This window comes from Choloepus didactylus, chromosome 7 (assembly GCF_015220235.1).
Source record: "Choloepus didactylus isolate mChoDid1 chromosome 7, mChoDid1.pri, whole genome shotgun sequence".
NCBI lineage: Eukaryota > Metazoa > Chordata > Mammalia > Pilosa > Megalonychidae > Choloepus > Choloepus didactylus.
Window position 1 is genome coordinate 154,868,387 of NC_051313.1, and position 26,032 is coordinate 154,894,418.

Below are 26,032 nucleotides of genomic sequence, written 5' to 3' on the forward strand. Positions count from 1 at the left end.
TTCTAAATCCAACCCAGGAGAGGCTCCTGCATGTTCACGAAGACTGTTGGCTACTGCTAATCCCATCAACCCTCTTTGTAGCTCACCCTGTCCCCTTCAGGGAGTGGGATGTGCCAATCAACTTGAAGTCCTTGACAGGATAAAGGGGCTTAGGGGCTGAGAGCAGCAGTACCCACAGCTGAAACCTGACCTCTTCATTTAATCATGCAGGTCTCAGTGTGTATGAGTGTGCTTGTGTGTGTGTGTGTGTGACTGGGTCTGAGTGTGCATTTTCACACGTGTCCATGTGTGAGTCTGTGTGTGTGGCAATATTTTTACTGAGACCACTGCAAAACATGGTGTGCCCTCTTGCTCTCCTTCTTCTTGATGCCACTGACACACCTCCTCAAGCAAGGGAGTTTTGCCATGGTCCTTTGCCACCTGGTGTGGAATACCAGAGGTTATTCAGAGTGTGGGTTTCCCACTGATGGTGATTCTTTTCCATCTCACTTCTGTGTTTTGGCTTCTGAATAATCACAGCATTGGTAGTGTGGATTTGATCTTCCTGAGGTTGATTCCAGGCTTTGACCACTTTTGCTCTTAGAGGAATTTCCGCTAGTACAAGGTGATTCCTTGGGTGGTTGTCTCTTGCCAGTGCTCCTCCAACTCACCACCTTCACTGAGGTGTCACTTCTGAGCACTACTTGTGGCACTCCCTCCTCTGTGTCCTCTGCCATAACGGTTCTTGGCTCCACATATAGCAGCACACTCTTACTGTCTCTGTGCAATCTGCTCTTCTGGATGTAAAAGAGTACATAGGCTTGCTGCCTCAGGACAGAAGTGATGTCAGAGGCTGAGACAGCATCATAAGTTTTATGCCACTTACCACTCCTGGCTTTTACATAACAGAGATAATGTTCAGTGTGACAACTCAACCTGGCATGGACCAACATAGCATAGAGACCATAAACCAGCTGTGCACCATTTGGCTCCTACGTATATGCTCCTATTTCAAGAGACTCCAGGTATTGCACATCCTTCCCAATTTTGTTGCTCGTGAAATCTGAGAAGCATTTCAGAACCAGGATCAGGAACTTTGGTGGGGTGTGCAAAGTCAGTGACTTGGACACCTGCACCTTCCTTTCACACGTGTTACAAAGATAGGAATCTTCACCTTCTAGCTCTTCAGACTTCAGCAACTCTTCCAGAGCTTGCTTCACAGTCTGAGCCTCCTGAATATCTAGGGAAATGTCCAGGTAAGGTTCAAAGGTGTCTGAAACTGCATGGCAATGGAGACACTTGATTTGAGATCTCCAGTACCCTTCAAAGATTTGACAGATGAAACAGGTGTCTATGGAATGGTGGTCTGTTTGTGCCCACACAACCATGCCTTTAGCATGACATCCAGAGTAAGCATGAAAATTTCATGAGCTTCTTCCTATCATTGTATATGGAAGCCCCTAGCCAGTGTTTTTGAGAGCTTGATCACACCCCTGGGATGATGGAGAGCCAGAGCAATGTACACTTGCATGGTGCATGTGATGCAGAATCCCTGCTGCCCACAGGACTGAGTGTGCTCATGGGAGAGCAGATAGTTGTACGTCAGACACTGCAGAGTCACATTCTGGCACCCCCCCAATGCTGTAAGGTCTAGTCCAACTCAGATGAATTACATGTCTGATTAGACCCAGTGGTCACTTCCATCCTGGTTGCCTCTGCCTTGTTCCTTACCTGCATGGAGAAGCTGCAGAGAAGCATCCAGGGTAATGGAAGCACAGAAGAACCAGTTCAGGAATGTCACATTGCTGGGACACCAGGAAAATTTTCTGCATTAACTGTGCCCACAGGTTGGGGGGTAGAGTGTTGGGTGGCAGAGCCAGCTAACCTATGAAATCCTTGGCAGGGCTTAATATAGCTGCTCCTTCATCTCTCTCCCTTTCAGGACTTTACTTCCAAGTAAGCACTGTATTAATTAGGGTTCTCTAGGGAAACAGAATCAATGAGAGATATATATGAATATAAGGTGTATAAAAGTGACTCACGCAACTGTGGGTATGCACAAGCCCAAATTCCGTAGGGCAGTCAGCAAACTGTCAACTCCAATGAAGATGTTCTATGAACTCCTCAGGAAATGAAATGATATCTTCAACAAACATGTTTGATGAACTCCTCAGGAAACACTTCACTGGTCAGCGGAAGAAGAAGTGAAGGTCCTTTATCTGTCTGGCTTAAAAGTCTTCAACTGATTGATTGGATTAAATCCAGCCAACTGCATTCTCTCCTTGTGGAAGACATGCCCTTCGCTGAGTCATCAGTCACAGCTGCAGCCAATTGACTGATGATTTTGGTTTATTAACCGGCCACAAAAGTCCTTGCAGCAATGGTTATGCCAGTGCTTGCTTGACCAGAGAGCTGGGTACTATCACCTAGCCAACTGACACATGAACCTAACCATCACAAGCACCATAATTCTGTCTGCCTTCACAGTGAACATCTCTCTTCACAGTGAACAGTGTACTTCTGCAGTCCTGAGCTTGAGCTAGTTATAAAATGAGCAACTAATGATGGTGCACGAGGACAGCTCTACAATTCCCCATCATTTTAGCACTTAGTTTGTGGAGGTACTTGAGATTTCTAAGTATAATCCCTGGCTCCATGTGTTCTATTCAGGAAAAGCTCCCACATATGGGCTTGAGTGAAGAAAGGTTGGAATTCAAATGCTCTAGGAAGGTGGGGACTTCAGTTCATATAAGAGGTCCAGGATGAAAAGGAGTTTAGTGTACTTGCATGGAGAACAATATGACAGGTGCACAGGGAATGTGATTGGGAGCAGCGGAGGTAAAGCTGGAGAGGGCAGGGGATACATAACAGTGACCTTGAAACCTAAATTAAGGATCAAATGTTTGAATGTGTTTCAGAGTTAGACTGAAGTTTATGGAGCCTTGGAAGCTCCTTGAGCCTGAGGGCAGTCACATAGCTGGGCCTTAGAAAGTGGTTTCTGCAGGAAGGCATGTGTAGTCTGGGGGAACTGAGGTGATATTTGGGGTAAACAAAAGGCTACAGAGTCAGCAAGGTATTCTGTGAGGGCAGGACTCAGTAGTCACACATTCCAGGATCCAACACTTTTCAAAACTGTGGCAAATATTTGTTATATTAAATTGAATCGAAAACAAAAAAAAGATCCAGTTCTTACTGAAATTCTGAATTAACAGAGACTATTGCCTCTGTCCTGTGAAATCTGTCCCTGAAAAAACTATTGAGGGAAACGTGGTAACCAGGAACCAGCAGACTCACACTCATGAAAAATTACTGGGAGAAGTGAAGGCTGCTTTGAACTGGTGTGTGTATATGTGTGTTTGCATATGTATGTACGTGTGCATGTTTGTGTGTAGTCGGAGAGGTCCTTGGCTGCAGCTTGGAACAAAGGGCACTTCTGGCACTATTGGAGGGGAGGGTAAAGAAAAATATTTTCAGTTCTGCAGTGGTCTATCAGCCATTGCCTTGTCAGAATCATTGCCACCTTTTGCTCTAAAATCAGGAGTCATCACCAAAAGTATAGGCCTCTGATATGGGTGCTGTGCCGGTTTGAATGTATTGTGTCCCCCAAATGCCATTATCTTTGTAGTTTTGTGGGGCAGGCGTTTTGGTGATGGTTGGATTTGCTTGGAATGTGCCCCACCCAGCTGTGGGAGATGATTCTGATGAGATGTTCCCATGGAGGCGTGGCCCCGCCCATTCGGGGTGGGCCTTGATCGGTGGAGCTATATAAATGAGCTGACTCGGGGCGAGGAAAGAGTGCAGCTGTGAGTGACGTTTTGAAGAGGAGCAAGCTTGCTAGAGAGGAACGTCCTGGGAGAAAGCCGTTTTGAGGCCAGAACTTTGGAGCAGATGCCAGCTGCCTTCCCAGCTAACAGAGGTTTTCCGGATGCCATTGGCCATCCTCCAGTGAAGGTACCCGATTGCTGAGGTGTTACCTTGGACGCTTTGTGGCCTTAAGACTGTAACTGTGTAGTGAAATAAACCCCCGTTTTATAAAAGCCTATCCATCTCTGGTGTTTTGCATTCTGCAGCATTAGCAAACTAGAACAGGTGCCAACAGTGGTAAGGTCAGAGCAGCACAAAACTCTGCTGGGTGAGGAAATGGGCTAATGCCATAAAAGAAATTATATTTGGTGCCTCACCATCCTGCCCAGCTTAGTCTAAGTTCCGCTTTTGAGCAATCCTTTCAGTTAGTCCTTCCCTGAGTGTAACTGCAACTAGCAAGGCCTGTACTTTCACATAGCTTGGCTGTACTTTCATGGAGCTTATCCAAATGGCCCTTGCCACTTCTTTTCATGCCATGTGGTTTACAGCTGCCATTCTCTGGCATTTGCAGAAAGCCCTATTCCTCCCCTCTGGGTCAAAAAAAAAAGGTAAAGCCAGGGGCCCATACTCTCTTTCTTCCCCCTCTCTTCCAAAGAATCTCATAAAAGCCTAGGTTAGGTAAGCCCTGGGCCCCTCCAACACCTTCATCCTCCCATCTCCTCCTCCAAGCCCTTTGATCTAATAATGATAGAGTTTTGTGCATTATTTGCTGGCTGGCTATCTGTATTTGGGTCACATCACCTGAAGAACTTCCACATAACATCCAAAACATACTACTTTCACAAAATTGTGAAATGATCCCTACTATAAATTTTTTTCTAACAATATTTATCACAGTGAGTGCCTGTGAATATTTCAGTAAGTAGTACTTAATTAAAAACAATTTATAACTATAACTGTGTAGTGAAATAAACCCCCGTTTATTGAAAACCAGATAAGCTCAGAAGTATATTTTGAAAAATGTTTTTGATGTACTTCCTTCCATTAAACCAGGAAGGTAAAATTATAATATTTTGTTTTTTGAGTAAATAACATATTTATAGTTAAGATAATGTGAGTTTAATACATATACTCTCTGTTACAACATTTTTCAACTACTTTAGTGTGGTAGGAAAAATTAACCATTAAAAAATCATAAAAGCACACTGTAAGGACACTAATTTTCCATTTCCCCTCAGACTCTGATGGTTCAGCCAACCACTGGCCTATCCCAATATTTTGTACATTGGTTTCATGATTGTTAATGCATTTCCCTCCTTTTCCTCAATCTTTTTGGAGATTTCGTCCCCACAGCCCCCACCACCTCAAAAAAAAAATCATGAATCTATAGAAAATGAATTGATTTCTTTTCCACAGAACCTCATAAAAGCCTAGGTTAGGTAAGCCCTGGGATTCAGGATTCAGATGCCATAGTCTTAAAAGTTTAAAGCAAATGGAGCCCTCTATCCCATGCCTTGATTGGATGGACTAGACAAAATAAGAGACAAAGTACAGTCAATGTGCAGTAGTCAACTGCTTTCCCATAGGCCGAATTGTAGCAACCTGCTACAATTTCGAGACGCCCAACCCCTCAATGAACGAATGCAATATATCTGTAAAATATTGCACAAGAAAGTAAAGAATAAAAGACACGACAACAGTCCAGAAAATGAAAGGTTCTCTGTTCCTTATTTAAGAAAAACATCTGTGAGAAGCCGCTGCAAAACTCCCTCCTCAGCAGCAAGCCATAAATAGGAAGCATCTTACCCACTGTGGACATGGGCTCCTCCCGGTGGGTCCCGGAGAGGAAGCTCTTGTCCTCCCTGTGGGGGCGGTGTTATTACGCCCAAGGGTGGACACGCAGGCAGTTCCTTACCTCTGAGGCCCCCGATGTGGAGAAAAAGAGGGTTTGCTCGCCACCTGCCGGCAGTCCTTGCACAGCCCAGGAAACTTCGACCTCTACTGGTGGACATTCACCCTCATGAACTTCCCCCAAAATCAATGAATTCAGGATTCAGATACCATAATCTTAAAAGTTTAAAGCAAACGGAGCCCACTATCCCATGACTTGATTGGATGGACTAGACAAAATAAGAGGCAAAGTACAAAGTCAATGTGCAGAAGTCAATTGCTTTCCCATAGGCCGAAAAAGAAACATTGTGTTTGAATTATTTAAAAAAATCATTTACAATATAACCCAACTATGAATTCCTCAGGGAAAACCTAATAAAATATGTGCAAATATGTATGCAGAAGAGACTATGAAACAATGTTGAAATTACCCATAGAAATTATAAATAAATGGCAAAAATATTCCTTGTTTATGATTGGAAGACTCAATATTAAGATGTCAGTCAATTTTTGTCAACTTTATCTATGATTGAATGCAATTCCAATGTAAATCGTAGCAGGCAGTTTTTAGATATAGACAAGCTGTTTCTAAACCTAGAATACATGTACACATTATTGAAGAACAAAGTGGAAGAACACAAACTTCGTAATTCCAAGACTTGTTATAAAACTACAGTTCTCAAGATAGCATTATATTTAGGAAAGTGTAGACAAATTGATAAATGGAATAAAATAAATTGCCCAAAAATGGAGCATTCAAATGCAGTAAACTTGTCCTTATCATAAAAGCAAAGGCAATTTCAATGAGCAATTGCACAACTATGTAGAAAAAACATAGACTCAAACTTTAAAGCGTACATAAAAATTCACACACAAGAGTTCACAGCTCTAAAAGTAAAACACAAGTTATAAAATTTCTGAAAGAAAAGAGAAAATCTGTGTGACTCTGGATTTTGTGATGGCTTTTATATACAACCTCAAAAGCATGATTCAAGGAAAAAATGGGTAAGATAGACTTCATTAACATTAATATTTCATATTCTGTTAAGAATAAAAAGAGAAAATAAAAATACAAACCACATCCTGAGATAAAATATTTGCAAAACATATACCTGGAAAAAGAGATTGTATCCAAAATATACAAAGAACTTTTAAAAATTCAACTGAAAGTAAATATCCCAAGTAAAATATAAGTAAACATCTCAACAAGAATACCTCACCAAGGAACATATACAGATTGCAAATAAGCATGCAAAAAGATGCTAAAGATTAATTATCTTTGTGGAAAATAAAATTAAAACATTTTTAAGAGACCACTACAAACCTATTAAAATGGTTAAAATCCCCGAAACAGACAATACCAACTGCAGGCAAGGATGCAGAAAAACAGGAATTCTCGTTCAATGATACTGGGAATGCATAACTCAACAGCAACTGTGCCAGGCAATTTGGCATTTCTTACAAAGCTAAACATAGCCTCACCAGTACAATCCAGCAATCACATTCCTACCTATTTACTTAACTGATCTGAAAACTTATGTCCACACAAAAACCAGTACAAAAGTATCTAGAGAGGCTTTATCTATAATGGCCACAAACGTGAAGGAATCAAGAAGTTCTTCAAATGGTAGTGCATCAGTGCAATGGAATAATACCAAGCAACAAAAAGGAATGACCTATCAAGCCATGAAAAGACATGGATGAATCTTAAATGCATATTGCTAAGTGAAAGAAGCCAGTCTTAAAAGGCTACATAAAGGATGATTACAATAATATGACATTCTGGAAAGGGAAAGATCGGTGGTTGAAGGAGTTGGTGGAGGGAGCAATGAAGAGGTGAAGAATAAGTGATTTTTGGCAATGCTGTGATTCTCTCCTAGGAATGGCTGGCTCCTCTCTTTCCAGGATTTAGTTAATTTTTGGTTGTTTTGTATCCTAAGTTCTCTGATGGATTGGAAACCATGGTTTTGCTTCCTCTCTGGAAAATTTGGGTGTATTTAACATGAAACCATTTATTGAAAAGTATTACATATACCAAGATACTCTTTATTAGTAATGGTTTATTTGAATAACATAAAATAAATTTGCAGTTCAATCTGAGGACTTGAGGTAACTTTCATTTGTGAATTCAATTTTTCTTTTTAACCATTTCTTTTAGAGGTCTGTCTTTGACAATATTTTGAAGTACAAACAATCTAGTCTTGGAAAAGTGTCCTTCATCTGATGTGAAAAAGTATGGTCTATCAGGAAACAGCAACATAAGAAGGGGTGTCAGTTGGTAAGGTCTGCTTGTTGAGCTTATTCTGTATTTCTGTGGGAAAGGCTGGGGTGTGCAGTAACAGTGTGAACGAGAAGGCTTCTTCACATTCTAGGAGACAATGAGCTTCTTCCATAACAGGTGTAACCATTTCAGAGAGAGTTCTGTGGAAGATATTTTACTGAGCATTTTAGTTGACTCCCGTTAACAAAGTGGAGGCCCATGATGAGGCAAAAGTCCAGGTCTTTCTATCAGAATGGAGGAAGACTTGCAGACTGGGAAAACTTCGTTCAATGGTGTTCAGTTTGATCTCTGCAAGGCAATGACCCATATTCATTTTATTCCCTGTCTTCAGTTAAAACCTTGGTCTTTCTTTCCTGATGATCACAGATGCCTAGGAAATTTCTTCCATAACCTGAGGAGTGGCCACTGGGACACTACCCTCCATTCAGGGGTGTTCGTTCCTGACATGTGACACTGCATTAAGATCCCAACGTGCTGCAATATACATCCTTACTGGGGCTCAGCTCCTTAAGGCTTCCATCCTTACCAGTTACTTGGCCATAACAGTATTGCAGGCACAGTATTGCAGAGGGACCTGGACATGAGGAAAGAAGTAGGTGGGTTAGAGGATTATGGAATGCAGCAACCTGAATCCTGGCCTGAGATGGATGATAAAAGCCAGAGCATGTAGGAAGACCTGAATCTGTGCTGGAGACCATGAGATAGAGCCCAAGTGAAGTGACTCCATCAGCACTCATGAAGGTAGGGATCAACAGAAAGAGCGTTTGTGGGGAAGTCTACTTACCTGACCCAGTCCATTATCAGGCCCTGGGCCCAGAGCTTTTATCTTGGCCCCCCTGTCTTGTCAGTCTGAGACTCTGTGGGCATCACAGTGGAAGATCTGTGATATCCTGCTCCTTGCCACCTCCTTTGAAGGTGCTGTAGTACTTCCCTGTTCTATATGCTGCCCCAGAACCACTATTCCGATGACAGCCCTGCTCTCTTTCAGCTCCTACTTCCATCCCCTTCCATCCATTCTGTTTTCAGCTCTCTGTAGAATCAGGAGATATCCCACACTTCACAGAGAAATACTTGGGGCTCAGAGGAAATGACTTGTCCATTACCAAAAGCCAATTGGAAAAGGGGAAATCCCCATTCCAGGGCTGTGCTACTTCCCAGGGCTGCTGCTTCCTAGAGACCCAGGGTTCAGGGATGACTCTATCCCAAAGTCTAGCAGAAGGGCTGCTAGGAATCACTGTGTGGAGCGGGAGAACTCTGAACTCCACACCTCACTCTGACTCCACCCCTTCCAAAGCTCACCTAAGGTTTGCAGTCTGAGGATTCCATGGTGATGGTAAATAAGCCTAAAAGCAGCTTTGGCTAGAGCAACCCAGTCTCCCTCCTAATTAGATGATTAAGAATGACATCACAGATGGCTAGAAATAATAAACCAGATCAGTGACAGACAGAAGTCAAGTTAGGGCCGGGCCCTGAGATGGGAGGCTTGGAGATCCAGGACATATTGATGTGGGAGTTGGGTGTTAGGACTGCAGATGTCAGAAACAGGCAGCAGCAACTGGGAGAAACAGGAATATGGATTGGAAAGGGGAGAACAAAAGCAGAACTGTGGGAAGATATCAGGAGAAAGATGGACTCATTCCAAATAAGCACTTGAACCCTTTCCTTAGAAAGGGCCAGGAGCAAAATGGGCTTATTCCAAACAAGGCCTTGTTGCAGACTTTTGCTAAAAGAGACATCCTCAATTGTATGGGCTCTCCCTAATGAGGAGTACGAATAGAGCTACGTACTCCTAGGAGGAATGAGATCAAGGGAACCCAAGTGTTCTGCTAGGCCAGAAGGAGACAGTTTTAATTTTTAACTACTGTTTATTTTTAAATCAAATCCACATAGTTTATCTGCAGCCAATTAAGCTGACTGCCCCCTTTCTCCACGGGAGTCTGGTGTGCAATGAATGAAGACAGCAGCCTGTTTGATAATATATGTAGCCTACTCCTTGTATGGGTTGCCTAAGAGACTTTAGAGACACATCTTCACTGCTGATGATCATGTCTGACCTCATGCTGTCCCCAATCTAGGCTCCAGACAGGTAAGTTGAGATGCCTTTGATAGCTACAGGGTATGGTAGCCAGGGTCCACATTGGCCAAGTCATCATGTCTATCTGCACCAAGCTTCAAAAGAGGAGCATATGATTGACACTCTACACGGGCCAAGTTAAATTTCCCTTTCCACCAGAAAATCTGTATCTCCAAGAAGTTGGGCTTTACCACATTTAATGCTGATGAATCCAAAGCCATGGTAGCTGAGAAGCACCCCATCCCAGATGGTTGTAGGGTTAAATATGTCCCCAATCATGATCCCTTGGACAAGTGGCAAGGCCTCGCATTCATAAAGGCATTGTTGTTACAGCCCTCACCCAACTTGTTCCCAACAATAAACTACTTCATGGCCATCTAAAAAAAGCAATCTCATAGTTTAGGGGTCTAAACAATTTTAGAATTATTTGCTAAGAAAAGAATTCTTCGCTAAGAAAAGCACTCCTATCCTCTTTATCCCATGCCCTTCTCCCATGGAAAACCATTTTCAGACATTGACACTTCTTTTCCCTAGGCACTATCATCTCCATTTCAGCCCCGTTTATTGTCTTGCCCTCTCTTGCCTAAGCCCTGGAAGCTCTAAGTTTGTCTCCTATTTCTAGAGATGGTGACTTCATTAGTTTAGTAATTTGGTGCCAAATTTTGATTCTCAGTGTTCTTAGATAAACCTTCAATTGTATTTTTTACTGTTCGTTTCCTTATTTTTCTATTTATTTCCATGACTTTACGCTATTTCCTTCTTAATGATTTTTCTTTTGTATTACATAAGTTCTCTTGAAAAAATTCCTTTGCAAAGAATCATTTCTTTTCCTATTAGAAAAAAAGGAAATACCAGACATATTAGAAGCGTGCTATCCAATGTGATACCCACTAACTACTATATTTTGAATTAAATTAAAAATTCAGTTTCTCAGTTGCTTAGCCAACCTTTCAAGGTTATGTATCAAAATATATCTAAGGAATACAGAATAATTGTAAAGCAAAGTCTCGTTCATTCACCAACTCATAAGAAATAAAACCATAAGATTATCTTTGATGCTTTCTGTGTGCACCCTGCTCATTATGTCCCTATCCTTCACCCCCAGACACAGTTATTTTCTTTAATTTTGTGATTAAGTATTTGCTATTCTTTAGGGGTTTGACATATATTTAAGTCCCCAAATATTACACTGAATATATTGTGTATCTTCAACCTTACTCAAAAATGGTTTCATGATTTGTATCTTCTTTTGGACCTTGTTTTTATTAAGATTAGCTTTGTGTTATTCTTTCATGTTTGTGTAGTTGTAATTTTATGTTCATTGTGATATAGTATTTCAGGTAACAACTACCAAAATTTCTCTCTCCATTCTTCTTTTATAAATATTTTTGTTGTTTCCCATTTTTTATAAGACAACAATTACTAAAACAATGCTTCTTAGACTAGTCAATATACTCTTGAGTATGTGCAATATGTACAAGAGGGTGCACACCTAGGAGTGGAATTTCTGGGCCCTTAGGGCATGCCCACATACAGCTTTCCAAGATAAGATTAAACTGTATTCAAATGTATTTGCAGCAATACACAACTTAGACTTCAGTTTAAGAAAGATCCCTTTATATCCTTGCAAACATATTTTATAATTCATTTTGTTCTTTACTTTCCCTTAAGAATGGGTTGAACAGCCAGGGAGCAGGGCTTGCTGCTGAGACTACCTTTACAAAGGGTACTTCTACAAGTCTCTATTTTCCAAAATATACCATGATGATTTAGACTGTTTTTAATCTGCCTAGAAATTCATTCACTGGAGGGTCAAGGCTGGGTATTTTCAAAGTCCCAGAGTTCTGCAGCCTTGTGGGGAGAGGTAGGTGCAGAGGCAGCACAGCCATCCACTACCTGGCATCTGCCATGACTCCTTCAAACCCAGATCTCTGAGGTAGGGTATGCAAAGACTAGAAACACAGGACCTAAACCCCAGGAGAGGGAAGGGGTCCCTTTCTTCCAGCTGGCTGGATCTAGACTGCATCGGATGGCTGGCCTGTGCCTGGCAGCTAACCCTGAAAGACCCAGCATCACTGTAAGGGATGTGGAAGTGAGACTAAAAAATCAGGATAGAAGACATTTAGCTTGGGGGAAAGAAGCCGGACCATGAGGCTGTTCCATGCAGGCATCCAAGAGTCAAATGCCCTGTCAAATTCCAGACCAAGAAATTGAGGAAAAGGGAAGATCCTAAAATAAGCATTTTGACTCTCCCACTGCAATTTCCTATACCCCAGTGGAGTATTTCTTTTTCTCTAGAAGTACAAACACTGAAACAGTAAACACTAATGGGAGATATGTCCATATGTGTATACCCTGTGATTACTTTAATGGGAGGTCTGTGGTACATGGGTGCCCTACACTTAGTGGCAGTGGGTGAGTGTCTCTTCAGGATGCTCTGCCCCTGCATCTTCTGTTTTTTAAAATAAGACATACAAAAGGAGGAAAAAGGAAATGAAAACTGGGTGCACACACAGCCCTTCCCGCAGAGCACTCCATGAGCTAGAAGTCTGAGGCAGGCAGCCTGGAAGCCCCCAGCCCATACTGCCCTGCACAGATGTGGGTGCCCATGGCCACCTTTCCAGCTCCAAGTCCTTCTAGGTCCAATACTGCACCCCTCATAAGACAGCCCTTGTTTCTCAGATTTTCCTTCCTGGAACCTGCACCCCTCCCAGGCTGTACCCTATCCCGCCTGTGGTTCTGTCCAGATCCGAAGGTCTGTGCAGTGACTGCTGAACTCAGACCCCAGTGGGGTCTCTCCCAGAGTGCAGAGAACATGACGTGAATTGCCAAGAGCTCGAGTAGGCTCTGAAATTCCTGCTTCACAAGCCCCTTCCCTCGAAGTAACACTTTGGCTTTCTGCCTCTTGCTTGGGGTGGAATTCCACTGGGGAGGGGTATGGACCTGTTTACTCAACAAACAAAAACCGACAAAAGCAGGACAACATTATGACATATTTAAACTGTCTACTACACTTTTTAAATGATCTTTTCACACATACAATTTAGGGATATATAGTCTCACTTGGACATGAAATCAGTATCTGAATTTAACCTTGTGTGACTATGTCTGCACCCTGTCCAAAACTAGCCCTGAAAGAGCATGACAATAAATCTTGTCTTATTTCCTCTTACTTGCTTCAAAATCTGGAATATTGTACACTTAGCAACATTGAAACACTGTGATTATGGTAAATCATGGCCACATTGAAGGTACTCTATCCCCAGTAGGCCTAATATAAAGCAAGAAAACATAGCCATGGTTTCACTCAGGGATTTGAAAGAATTAAAAAGAGTTCTATAATTTCTAATAAGGGACGGTGTGCTTACATAGATCACCTTTCAAGTGAGGAGACAAAGTGACCTTCAGACTGAGACCTGAAGAACGCAGAGGTAGCCACGGAAAGTGCTAAGGAAAGAGCATTCTTGGCAGCAGTCACAGGAAGGACAAATATCCAGGAGAGAGAAAACAGTTTGCCAGTTCAAGGAACAGAAGAGAGTAGGGAAGAGGCTGGAGATGCAATTGGAGAGTTAGGCATATGAGGCCTTGGAAGGACATGATAAGTTTGGATTTTATTTGCAGAGTCTCTTTATGGAAAGAGGGCAGGGGACTAGCACTGTGATGGGGTGGGAGTAGAGAAGAGGAGCAGGATAACCCTAGCTAGAGAGGGCAGCTGTGGTGGAAACAACAGGAGATGGCTTTTGCTTTCCGCTGGGCCCTTTCAGGTCTCCTGCATGTATGTCTGCAGTCTCAGAATCCTCTAGGGGCCTGTGGCTGACTTGGGCCCTCTGCGGTCCCCACTGCTCCTGCATGCAGCCTCAGTTGTGCTTGTCCTACAGTACATCCCCAGGCTTCCTTGGCCCTCCCCAACTTCCTGTCTCTGAGATTGTCACTTCCGTTGATTATGTTGCCAGGAATGGATGTGCAAACCACCTCACATTTTATGAACCCTCTTTCACTGTGGGACAGGTGCTCCTGGTTACCATGGCCTGCCCTGTCCCGGCAGAACCTCCACACTGATGAAGCTGGGGTGGGGAGGGGAATGGGAGCAACCCTAGATCACAGACTTCAGACTCCCACTCTTCTTAGAAGCATAAATGCTGCAAAAGACTGTTATAGGCCTTTGATCTCTTCTGGGAGTGCTGAATTGGTTGCTTTGGTCAATTCTGTCCAGTTCATGGTCATATTTTGGAGAGATTTCCTGATCTTCTTATTTGACTATAGCCTTAAGTTCTGGGTGGTAGGCCTTTCAGTTAGCAATGAGCAAATCCATTATGGAAGGGTAGATGAGATGGCTCAGGAAATAAGGGCTGAAAGACTGAATAGTGGCACAAGGTCAGAAGTTGGGTGGTTGGAGAAAAGTTACAGTCCATCCTGTCTTGCCAGCCCCTTTTGGCTGCATGTGCTGTGGAGTTTAAAGTAGATTCCTATATCAGGAGAAGGCATGATTTGGAACAGAATAAATATCATTGGAGCCTTTTCTGAAATGAGAAGAACTGGAAATGACAGAGAGACAAAGCTGAGGGTAAGGTACCACTTAAAACCTTTCATTTTAAAAAAATTAACTACTCCTTCCTGTCCAAAAGGTTTGATATCACCAAAAGTGATCAGACATTAGGATGATGACCTTGCAAAGATGAAGAGATCACAACATAAATGGGCTGGGATTCATACTGAAGAGTAAAGAATGACTTTATCATAAGGGTAAGTTGCATCCTGATAGACTGGATTGAATGTAGGAAAATAAACTTTTCATTTTTTATTTCAAAAGTCTGAGCAAGGCTGAGATCCTGTTTGAGAGCATAGTTTGTGGAATTTATAGCGTGTGAACTTAATGTGACAGTCACCTGTGTTCCTGTGGACAAGCCTGTTACTTAAACCAAAATCCACACAGTGTCTTGCCAAGGGTTTTCCTACCATGAGGAAACCAGCAGGATAATAAACTACCTGTGTCTTATTTTCACATTTCTCTTCTTATTATAGATGCAGTAATTAGTAAGGGACTTGGAGATACCTAAAGATAAGCTGTTTGGAAAAAGGAAAAAATAATCCAAACAACAAAAAACAAGTCAGGATAAAAGGAATAATAAAATAATAAAAATGTCAAAATGCATTGGGAACTATTCTTTTTAGGCATGATCTATGAAATCCTGTAATCTTGATCAAATAAATTATGCATAGGGATATGAAGGTAACTAAAAATGAATGTATTTAGAAAATTTTCATGTTATAGCCTAAAAGACCTATAAAAAGCTATCTTAGAAACTGAAGGAAAGATGAGAACTCTAGGGTGCATAAAGAAGGAAATTGAGATACCCTGTCATGCCAGTCTGGGAAAAAAAATAGCTTCTGCTTGGCCATATTCACCTGATTTCTAATTCCACAGTCATGCACTGAGTAGCCATGTTGCGCATACATGTGTCCTACGCTGCAATCTGTCATCACCCCTGCTCACGTTAGCTGCCTCACCCTTCAGAACTCCCCCCACTCACATTTTCCTCAGGAGGCACAGTGTACCTCACTCATTCTCTAAGGAGGTCATGCTTGTTCTTGCCCCTGGGACTTGCAAGTGCTCTACCCACTTCCTGTCAGCATGTGGCTGACAACTTCTTGACTCCAAGGCGTCAACCCAGTCCTCACCCAAGGGCAGGTGAATGCCCCTCCTCTGAGCCTGCCCCATCATAGCAACCCCCAGGTGCTGCATTTGCTTCTTTAACACAGTTAAAGACCTGGCCCTCTCTTAGGGCAGAGCACGGATGTGTCTCAATTACTGTTTTACTCTCAGGAAGCAGCCCAGAGCTTGACACTGTTAAAGTGTTAAAGAATTCATGAACAAACTATTATCAGTAAATGAATACCCAACATAATGGGCTCCAAGAAGCTGTAGGGTAATCAGAGATCTTCTGGACTCTGTTATGAAGCAGACTGCAGCCCATAGAGACTAGGTCATGATGTAGCTCATCTCTAAGAGTTGTTAAATTGGTCCAGTCACAGGAGTAGGCCAAATGCCTCCCTCAAGGCCTCCTCAAGCACTGTGTCTACTCTTAGGTAGTGGGCAAAGTACCCATAAGTCCCCAAATACCTCCCAGTTCTAGGTCTGGGGTGATGTGGAGTCACAGGCAAGCACAAGGATGGAAATTGTCCTTGAAAATTTATATCTTACTACATGTGAGTAAGAATATCAACAATGGAAACAGACTACACTCATGAAATTTACCATCCATGTTGAAATTTACCAACCCAAGTGTGGGTAAGGAACTTCAGGGTGGGCTGCACTTCAGCGGTACACCTGGGACATAGGGCTGGATTGAAGAAGGATGGGGTTTGGAAAGGGGAAGAGGACAGGAGAGGGCAGTCCAAGCAGAGGGGGGCAGCATCAATAAAGACAAAGCATGCAAAGGAACAAGAGGTGAGCAACCTGTCTCTCTGGAGGCTTTGGGTGCCCTCCAAGTTGCAGACCATCCCCAAACCAGGCCTTGTCAATACAGGATGCCCATTTCTCAGTTGTAGCTGCCTTTTCAAGGGTCCCTTTACTTAGTTTGGAGGAGAGAATAACAGCAAAGAGTGCACCATAGGACACGTCCAAACTGGAGACAAGAGCGTGGCCAGGCATCATGCCTCTATAGCATCCAGCTACCCCCTTGGCACCCTTACTTGCTGTCTGATTCCTGCACTTTGCAGAAGCATCTCTTATACTCTGTAGTTGCTGTTCCTTCATTAGCTTCCAGCCACAATCTCCACCTGAACTGAGTTCCTTATCTAACACTAATAGCCCAATATGACTACAGGAAACCTAGCCCCTTTGAACCATACCATCCCTCCATAATATCCTAATATCCCCACATCCATTCTATTCCACATGCCAGCCAACTAACACCAGAGTCTTCCTGGATCAGTTTCTCACATGCGACTTGGGTACAGACCTGTCAAGAGAGTGGCCTGGGAAACAGAAAGAGGTGCCCATAGGCTAAAGGCCAGTGCTGCCTTTCAGAAAGTGAAGAGGCCTGAGCTGGATGTAGAACAGGTCCCCCTGCTGCCACCAGACATACACAAAGCCAAGGCTAAGGCTAACAACAGAGCCGGAGAGGGGCCCAAAAGGAGCAGGTCATTGCTTCCACCTCCATACTTCAAAAAAAGTGTCTGATATCCTCAATATAGAGATACACAGATACCCAAAGAGTGAGCAATTTCCTTCAGTTCATTGCTAATTCACCTGTCTAGGTGTTTGTTAATGTTAATATGCATCTTGTGGACAACAGCACTCATGCATTTAGGATATTCTCCCATAAACACCCTTTGAGATGAGACCAAACTAGCAATCAAAGGGTGGAGCATCAGTGGCATGAGTCACTCTGTATGGTGGACAGTTGAATGATGAAAATTCACATCTCTTCATTCAGTTGACAAATGTTTGGGAACCATCTCTGTGCATGGCACTGTGCTTGGCTCCATGGATACTTCACACCAGAGACCTGGTTCTTTAACCTTCAGGGAGTTGACCATCCAGAGTAGATAAAGGGTTATTAAAGACAATTTTGATGCCCTCTCTCTCTTTCTCTCTATCTCTATATCTATCTCTATCTCTGTCTCTATACACACACACATACACACACACACACACACACACACACACACACACACACACTCACTCCACAGGATATTTCCTGAGTTGATATAAACAAACAATTATTGGCCAAAATATTTCCATTAAAAGAACAAACACTTAAGTCACTGACAAAGATGGTAAATACCCAAAGCACAAGGAACAAAAGAAAAGATACACAAATTGCACCTCCTCAAAATTAAAAACTTTTGTGCATCAAAGGACTCTGACACAAAAGTGAAGAGACAAACTAATCAATGTAAGAAAATATTTGGAAACCACATATCCAATAAAGGTTTAATATCAAGAATATATAAAGAAATCTTACAACTCAACAGTAAAAAGACAAACAACCTAATTTAAAAATGGGCACAGACTTCAACAGATATTTCTCCAGAGAAGAAATATAAACAGCCAAAAAGCACATGAAAAGATGCTCAACATCACTAGCTATTAGGGAAATGCAAATCAAAACCATATGATTAAAAAACAAAAAATTACAAGTGTTGGAAAAGATGTGGAGAAATAGGATAACTCTTTCATTGCTGGTTGGATTGTAAAATGGTGCAGCCTCTGTGGAAGACAGTTTGGCAGTTCCTCAGGAAGTTACATATAGAATTACCATAGACCCAACGATGGTAGTGATGAATGCACAACTCCATGATTATACTAAAAGCTACTGATTACACACCTTGGATGGACTGTATGATATGTGAATATATCTCAATAAAATGGCTTTTGTAAAAAAAAAAAATGAGGGACAGATTAAGACATTCCTAGATCAAAAATAAAAAATAGCTAAGAGGCAGGGGCATTCATCATCATAAGACCTGCCCTACAAGCAGTGCTTTAAAGGGCATTCTTCAGACTGAAAGGAAAGGACAATAAACAGTGGGTCAAAACAGCACACAGGAAATAAAAACCTCTAACCATGTGGGTAACTAAAATGCTGATACTACTGAATAGTTCTTTTTGTAATACAACTCCACTTCTTAGTTTTTACAGGTCCTAGAATTCAAATGTGTAAAAAGCAAAGGTAAATTTTTGGTTTTGGACATACAATGTGTAAGGATGTAATTTGTAAAAAGTAAAACAAAAAGGTTGGGGGAGAGAGAATATAGGCACAGTTTATGCATAGGCTATTAAAATTAAGTTCATATCATTCCAAACATTATTGTTATAGATTTATGATATTAAATTTAGCACACTGATTTATAAACATTTACAGAAAGAAGTGAGAAGGGACTCCAAATGACACAAAACAAAAAAATCAAATAGATATGAAAGAAGACATTAAGGAAAGATTTAAGGGGAAAAATATATGACTTACAGCAGCAAATAGCAAAACGGCAGTTTAAAGTTCTGCAGTATCATAGTTACTTTCAGTGTTAATGGATTAAACTCGCCAGTCTAAAGGCAGAGATTGGCAGAATGGATGAGAAAGCATGACCTAACTAAATGCCGCTTACAAGACAATCACCTTAAATTGAAAGACACAAGTAGGCTGAAAGTGATAGGATGCAAGAAAAATATAACACACAAACATGAAACAAAAGAGGGAGGGAGTAGCTATACTATTATCAAGTTAAAACTGTTACGATAAAGAATGTTACTATATATGATAAAGGCATTAATTCAACAAGAAGACTTAATTATACACATATATGCATTAAGGGCAAACTATATGACACAAATATTGAGAAATTCAAAGAGAGAAATAATTAAACATTAAAAGGAGGAGATCTGAATACACCATTTTCAGAAGGGATAGAACATTGAGACAAAAGAGCAATAAGGAAACAGAGGACTGAAAAGATACTATAAACCAACTAACCCTAACAGAGATATATATATATAGACAGAGAACTATTTACCCTACATCAGAATAATACACATTCTTCTCCAGTGCATGTGGGTCATCCCCTAGGATAGTCCATATGTTTGACTGAAAATCAAGTATCAATAAATTCAAAAATATAGAAACCATACAATGTACCTTTTCTAACTACAATGAAATGAAGCTAGAAATCAATCATGGAGGTAGAAATGGAAAAATCACAAACACGTGGAAATAAACAATGGGTCAAAGAAGAAGTCACAGGAAATTAGGAAGCATCCTCGGGCAATGAAAATGAAAACACAATGTACCAAAACTTCTGGGTTACATCAAAGGCAGTGCAGACAGGAAATTTTACAGCTCTAAATGCTAACTTTAAAAAAAGAAAGGCTCATCTCTTCAGGTAGAAGCAGGAGGCAGAACCCACCCAGACCCTCCTTCTGCCCTCAACAGGCAGGAATTGTGAACAGCCTCCGCCCCGGAGGGCACTGACTTTGCCAGGGGCAGCCAGGCTGGTGCAGTGTGCGCTGCAGTGTACTGGGCTGGTAGGGGATCCCACAGACGCTGGGGCCGAAGGCTCCAGAGAGCCGGACACCGAGCCGGAGAAGAGACGCCCCCTCCCGCGGTCCCTGGGCACCTCCATCCGGCGAGGAGGCCCCAGCTGACCAGAAAACCCCAAAGCAGAGACCTGGAGGGATGGTGTGGGGAGAGTGGGTGTGCTTAAAACTTCTATTAAGAAACTAGAAAAGCAAAGCATATTTAATCTAAATAAATAAAAGAAAGGAAATAATACAGACAACTGTGGAAATCATTGAAATAAAAGTATAAAAAATCAAAATTAAAAGTTGATTCTTTGAAAAATGAATAAAATTAATAAATGTCTAGCTGGACAGATTAAGAAGACAGGAAACACAATAACAATACTGGTGATGAAAGAAGGGAACATAACTAGACCTAAAGTCATTAAAAGGAAAGTAAAGGATTATCATCAACAATTTCATGCAACTAAATGAAACCATTTAGACAAAAAGGAAAATTTCCTTAAAATCCACAAATCATCAAAACTGACAGAAGAAACCAATAATCGGAATTGCCCAATGAAGAAATTAAATTTGTAAATACAAAAATTTCATATGGAAAACACCAGCCCCAAATGATTTCTGTGCTGAAATCCATGAAACATTTAAGGGAAAAATAATGAAAATCATCCCCAAGCATTTCAGAGAAATAAAAGAGGAGGAATACTTCAGAACTAATTTTATGGGGCTTCCTACTCTAATAATCAAAACCAGGCAATGATATTGAGGAACAAGGGAAATTTTGGAGATGATGAAAATTTTTATATCTTCATTGTAGTAATGGTTTCATGACTATTGGCTTTTGTTAAACTCAGATCATACACCAAAAAGTGAATTTTATGTAAATTAAATCTCAATTAATTAAAAATGTGGTAATATACCCAATGGAATATTATGCAGCCATAAACAGGAATGACATGCTGATGATTGTGACAACATGGATGAACCCTGAAGACATCATGTTGAGTTAAATAAGCCAGGCACAAAATAAGAATATAGAATATAGATTAACAGGGGGCAGAGTTGGAAGAGGGAACGGGGGATAAGGCTTAAAAAAAATTACGAGAAATTTCAGAGCCCTGGAAGACAAGAGACCTGTGGCTAGAACCATGCCTTGCCTCAAAAAGTGAGCATCAAGGGCAAAGAATCTTGGAGACACTGATGCACAAACTCTTATTAGTAATGGAAAAGGCTTAGGCTGGTGGCAGCCTCTCTCCCTACATCCACTGTGCTAACCGCTGGCCTGTCTTTGGTGCTTTAACCACAGCGGTAAAGTTCAAATGCTGAATGGAAATGCCACGATTATTCCCAAGAAAACAAAGCAAGACTGTCAACACTATCTGGTAGTGTTGGGCCCTTGAAAAGTTAGGTAGAACTTGAGTGACAGTGACAAAGTAATTACTGTTTCAGATTAGCCAGGAATAAGGACGATGGATGTGGAGACTTTATGTTCTGTTTTGTGCCTGCTGCTCAGACATCCAGACTTCACACTCTTTTACTCTCAAAAGGGATCAAGTTTGTCCAATAAATCCAACTGTCAGACTTCTGGCTCCAGTCAAGATAGAGTAGCCTCATTCCTTGCTAGTCCTCCCTCTTACAACAAAAAACCTTGATTATCATACAACAATCAAATATAGGAAAGACTCTGAATGTCAGAAAGAAAAAGATGACTTGGTTAGGGACCTCAGGACTTGAGGGAACATGTGGCAGTGAGTTCCCTGTGTCTCCCATATATCCCAGGTGGGGTGCTAGAGAAGCCTACAACTAAGAACCAACAGGTGCAGAAAAAGAAGCCTGCCCCTCTTGCCAAATGACCAAGAAAAGGAACAACAAAAACATTTTGATAATACCCACACACCCAAACAATAAAGGAAAATCTGCCCAAGTTGTTAGCTGGGCTAAACAGGGAGCTGAATGTCTACCCCAACTGGCAGCAAAAAGCCAGAATGTGGCAGAATTTGTTGTCCGCTATTGAAGGGGTGGTGTCAGCAAGGTCCATTTGGGACCTGAACTTCCACCCTCAAACAGCAACAGTGAGGTAGAATGACTCAGGGCAAGGCAGTGCTAGTCAGGCCTTTGCATTGCCTGCCTCTGCCCACTAGCTCCCTGGTATTGTAACTGAGAAGTTAGGATTAAAGGGAAGATAATGATTACTGAATTATTGAATAGAGATTCCATTTTACTTCTTGATATAGTAGAGTAGATAGAGGGAAATACCTGAAATCTCTGAACTATAATTCAACTGCCTTGATCTCTAATGACTGTATAGCCTTTCTCTTGTCCCCTTATGATTCTAAAAACCTTGTGACTAAACTTCACTTGTACCCATTTTACCCAGTTTTTTTTTTTTTTTTTTTTTACTCTAGAGTCTTATGACCACTAAAGACAACCCCTAATGTTTATTAATAAAGGGTCTTGGGTCAGCTCAGAACTAACCGACCACAAGTCCAAAGTTATCTTGATAATCGAAGCTGGATCTAACCAAAATGGGACTGCCTAACATGTATAGTAGCTTAAACTTTAACCTACAAGTCACCTATACCTCATGATAATACTAAAGATCATGCCCATCATCATATTAAGTCTGCTATTTTCTTACACACATTCTGTGATTACGCATGTAATCAATCTGTGCATGCTCAATAATTAGATCACTTCCAATTACATCATCTGGGGCCATTGTGCTCATTATCCTAAAACCTGCCCATCTTTTAATACTGTAAAACTATCAAAAGTATTGCAATTTGGGGAAGACGGATTTTGGGCTGATAGGCCATCTGCTCTCCTGCTTTGCACCTAGCAATAAAACTCTTTCTCTCTTTGAAACCCCGGTGTCTCAGGAATTGGTCATTTGAGTGTGTTGGGCAAAGAATCTACTGCCTTAGTCTGTTAACAGTATCAGGAAGACCAAGCAGGGAGCTGAACATTCCATCCCACCTGTCAGCTACCAGGTGGGGTTGAGGAAGAGTGGCCAAACCTCTATTTTGTGCTGGGGGGTGTCATGTAAGCCCAGCAGAGAGCTGAACATATCCCTCCAACTGGACCTGCATACTACACTTCAACAGGGTGACTGCAGGCAAAGAGAAGAATCAACAGAATCTACAGTCACATAACATAATACCAAGTATCCAGGGTACAATGGGAAATTATCTGTTATACCAAGAGGTCAGAAAATTTCAACATGAATAAGAAAAGACAGTCAATAGATGACAACATTGAGGTGACATAGGTGTTGGAATTATCAAGAAGGATTTTAAATTGTATGCTTGCCCTAATTGTAAACAAAAAAGCAGATCAGCTTCAAGCCTCTATACTATTTTTGTTAAGCCTGCTGTAAAAATTAATTCCAAATATTTTCATTTTAAATAGATATATATCAAAACAATTCAAACCGATGGGTACTTTCCTACATTTTGCCAATTCTTTGCAGCAAATAATATCCTACTTTGGTATTTCAGCAATCAAAATTTGAAGAATATCTAAACTAACCCCATTTAACTGAGTCAAAGCATTTCAGACTTTGAGATATTTACATTTGTGTTTCAAGTCACTTCCTGATTAGGGTTTATGCCCTAAGTAAACATGTTATGCACATCATCCTTTAATTTATTTGCCACCTGGGATTTATTGGCATAAACAATTCATTCCAAAATTCATCCTCATTACATGAATCAATCAAATCATTGGGTTACTTGTGGGAAAGATGGGATGGTATGTGAAATGGCCTGATCAAATTCTAGGGCCAATGACACAAAGCAAAGAAGGCAGTTACTAAGTAAGTCACAGGTTCAACCTCATGTAAAAGTTTCAAAAACAATGCACAAGCAGATCTGGATTTTGTGTTAATAATTGCTCAAGACCTGTATTGGCATGAATATATTTCATATATTTTAGAGAATATGTCATTTAAATAGCAGCCAACTGATTGCTGAATAAAATCTTGCTGAATATAAATTTTGAAGATACTAGCTGTTCCAGGCTTGCTATCAAATACATTCCTGAGACTAATAATCTGAGATACAAAGCCTAAAAGAATCCATTGTTAGCAGATTTGTCTTACAAGAATTACTAAAGGAAATCCTTGAACTTCAAAGGAAATGATACAACACAGTATCTTAAATCCACTGGAAAAAAAAAAGAGCAATAAAAATGGCAATTATGTGAGTAAATATGAAAGACGACAAAAACTTTTTCTTTTGATTTCTTTAAAACACATAATACTGCAGGATAGCCTGAAGTTGACTGTGATAAATTAAAATTAATATTGTCACCCCAGAGCAACCAATAAGAAACTAAAAATTATATAGTTAAAAAAATCAACATTTTAATCAACAAATTAAAATGGTAAACCGAAACAAAATATTTGTTTAGCACAGAGGGCAGAAAGGAGGAACAGAGGAACAAACACACACACACACGCACACAGACACAATCATGAGACAGGGGAAAAAATAGCATTTACTATAATCACATTAAATATGAATAGACCACCACTCCACTCAAAAGGCAGATATTGTCAGAATAGATAAATATGTTCTAACTATATATTGTATACAAGAGACTCCTTACATTCAATAACAGAAATAAGTTGAAAGTAAAAAGATAGAAAAAAATATGCCATGCAAACATTAACTATTAGAGCTGGTGTAACTGTAATCAATATTGGACAAAGTTGACTTTAAGGCAAGAAATATTACTAGAGACAAAGAGGAAAACTCATAATGATAAAATGTGTGATTCATCAGGAAGATGTAACAACTATAAATGTATGCACCTAACCATGGAGCCCCTAAATCACGGAACAACTGAAAGAACCGAAAAGAGAAATAAACAATTCAACAATTGCAGAGGTTTTAATACCTCACTCTTAATCAGTGTAACTAGACTGAAATTCAACAAGGATATAGAAGACACAAAAAACACTATCAACCATCTTGATTAATTGACATTTACAGAACACTCCACTCAGTGGAAGGCACTTTTTTTTAACATATATGGAACAGCATTCAAGACAGACAATATGCTAAGCCATGACATGTTCTCAATAAATTTTAAAATACTTGGGTATTTTCTCCAAATGCAATGGAATCAAATTAGAGATCAAAAACAGAAAGGAAATCCCCAAATATTTGGACATTAAACATCTTACATCTCTATAACATACCAATCAAAAAAGAAATCTCAGGGGAAATTAGAAATTATTTTGAGCTGAGAACAAAAGAAAACATAACAAAAACTGATGAAATGCAGCTAAAGCAGTGTTGAGAGGGAAATGTATAGCTTTAAACACCTGTATTAGATAAGTCTCATGAAAGTTATTTAAGATTTCACCTTAAGAACTAGAAAAAAAATACCGAATTAAACCCGAAATTATCCTAACAGAAAAAAGTGTACATGGAAAATAGTTCTCAAGAACTGGGCAGCATTAACATATGTCCTTGAACAATATTATAGAATCCAGAAGTATGAAACTTATAACTAAATTATTTCTAATTTGGAAGTACCTGTGTCTGCAGTACTGTTTATGGCCCTAGTATGACACAAGGCTATGACAGAAATGACAATGGTCACTTTAATCTGAATCCAGTCTTTAAGTGGCTTGTCTTCCTCCACTGAGGAGGCAGATTCCATAAACCTGGGACTTGGGCTCTTTCACTTTTTTCCTGCTCACTTATATCCTAGCTTGCTTAATCTCCCTTTAAGTTCTCATCTTAATACTTACCTCCAGAAGCCTTCCCTGTGGATTCCCTCATCGCTTGTACTTTAGTTTTATCATAGAATTCATTATATTGTACTGTAATTGCTAGGAATTGTTCCCATCCCTCTCTAGACTACACCTGGTTCAACTTTGTATCTCCAGCATGCATTCCACTGCCAAGCACAGAGCAGTTAGTACACAGTGAATGCATGAATAAATGAATGCACTTTGGACTATCATTATATACTC

The 26,032-nt window shown here is 40.7% G+C and overlaps 1 non-coding gene and 1 pseudogene across 1 annotated transcript; one reads left to right on the forward strand and one right to left on the reverse strand.

Moving 5' to 3' along the window:
• Window positions 1-513: 513 nt before the first annotated feature.
• Window positions 514-25,838, reverse strand: LOC119540863 (annotated as a pseudogene).
• On the forward strand, window positions 9,850-9,982 carry LOC119541017. The gene has a single exon (XR_005218154.1). It is a non-coding gene; the product is annotated as a small nucleolar RNA SNORA70 (small nucleolar RNA).
• Window positions 25,839-26,032: the final 194 nt, after the last annotated feature.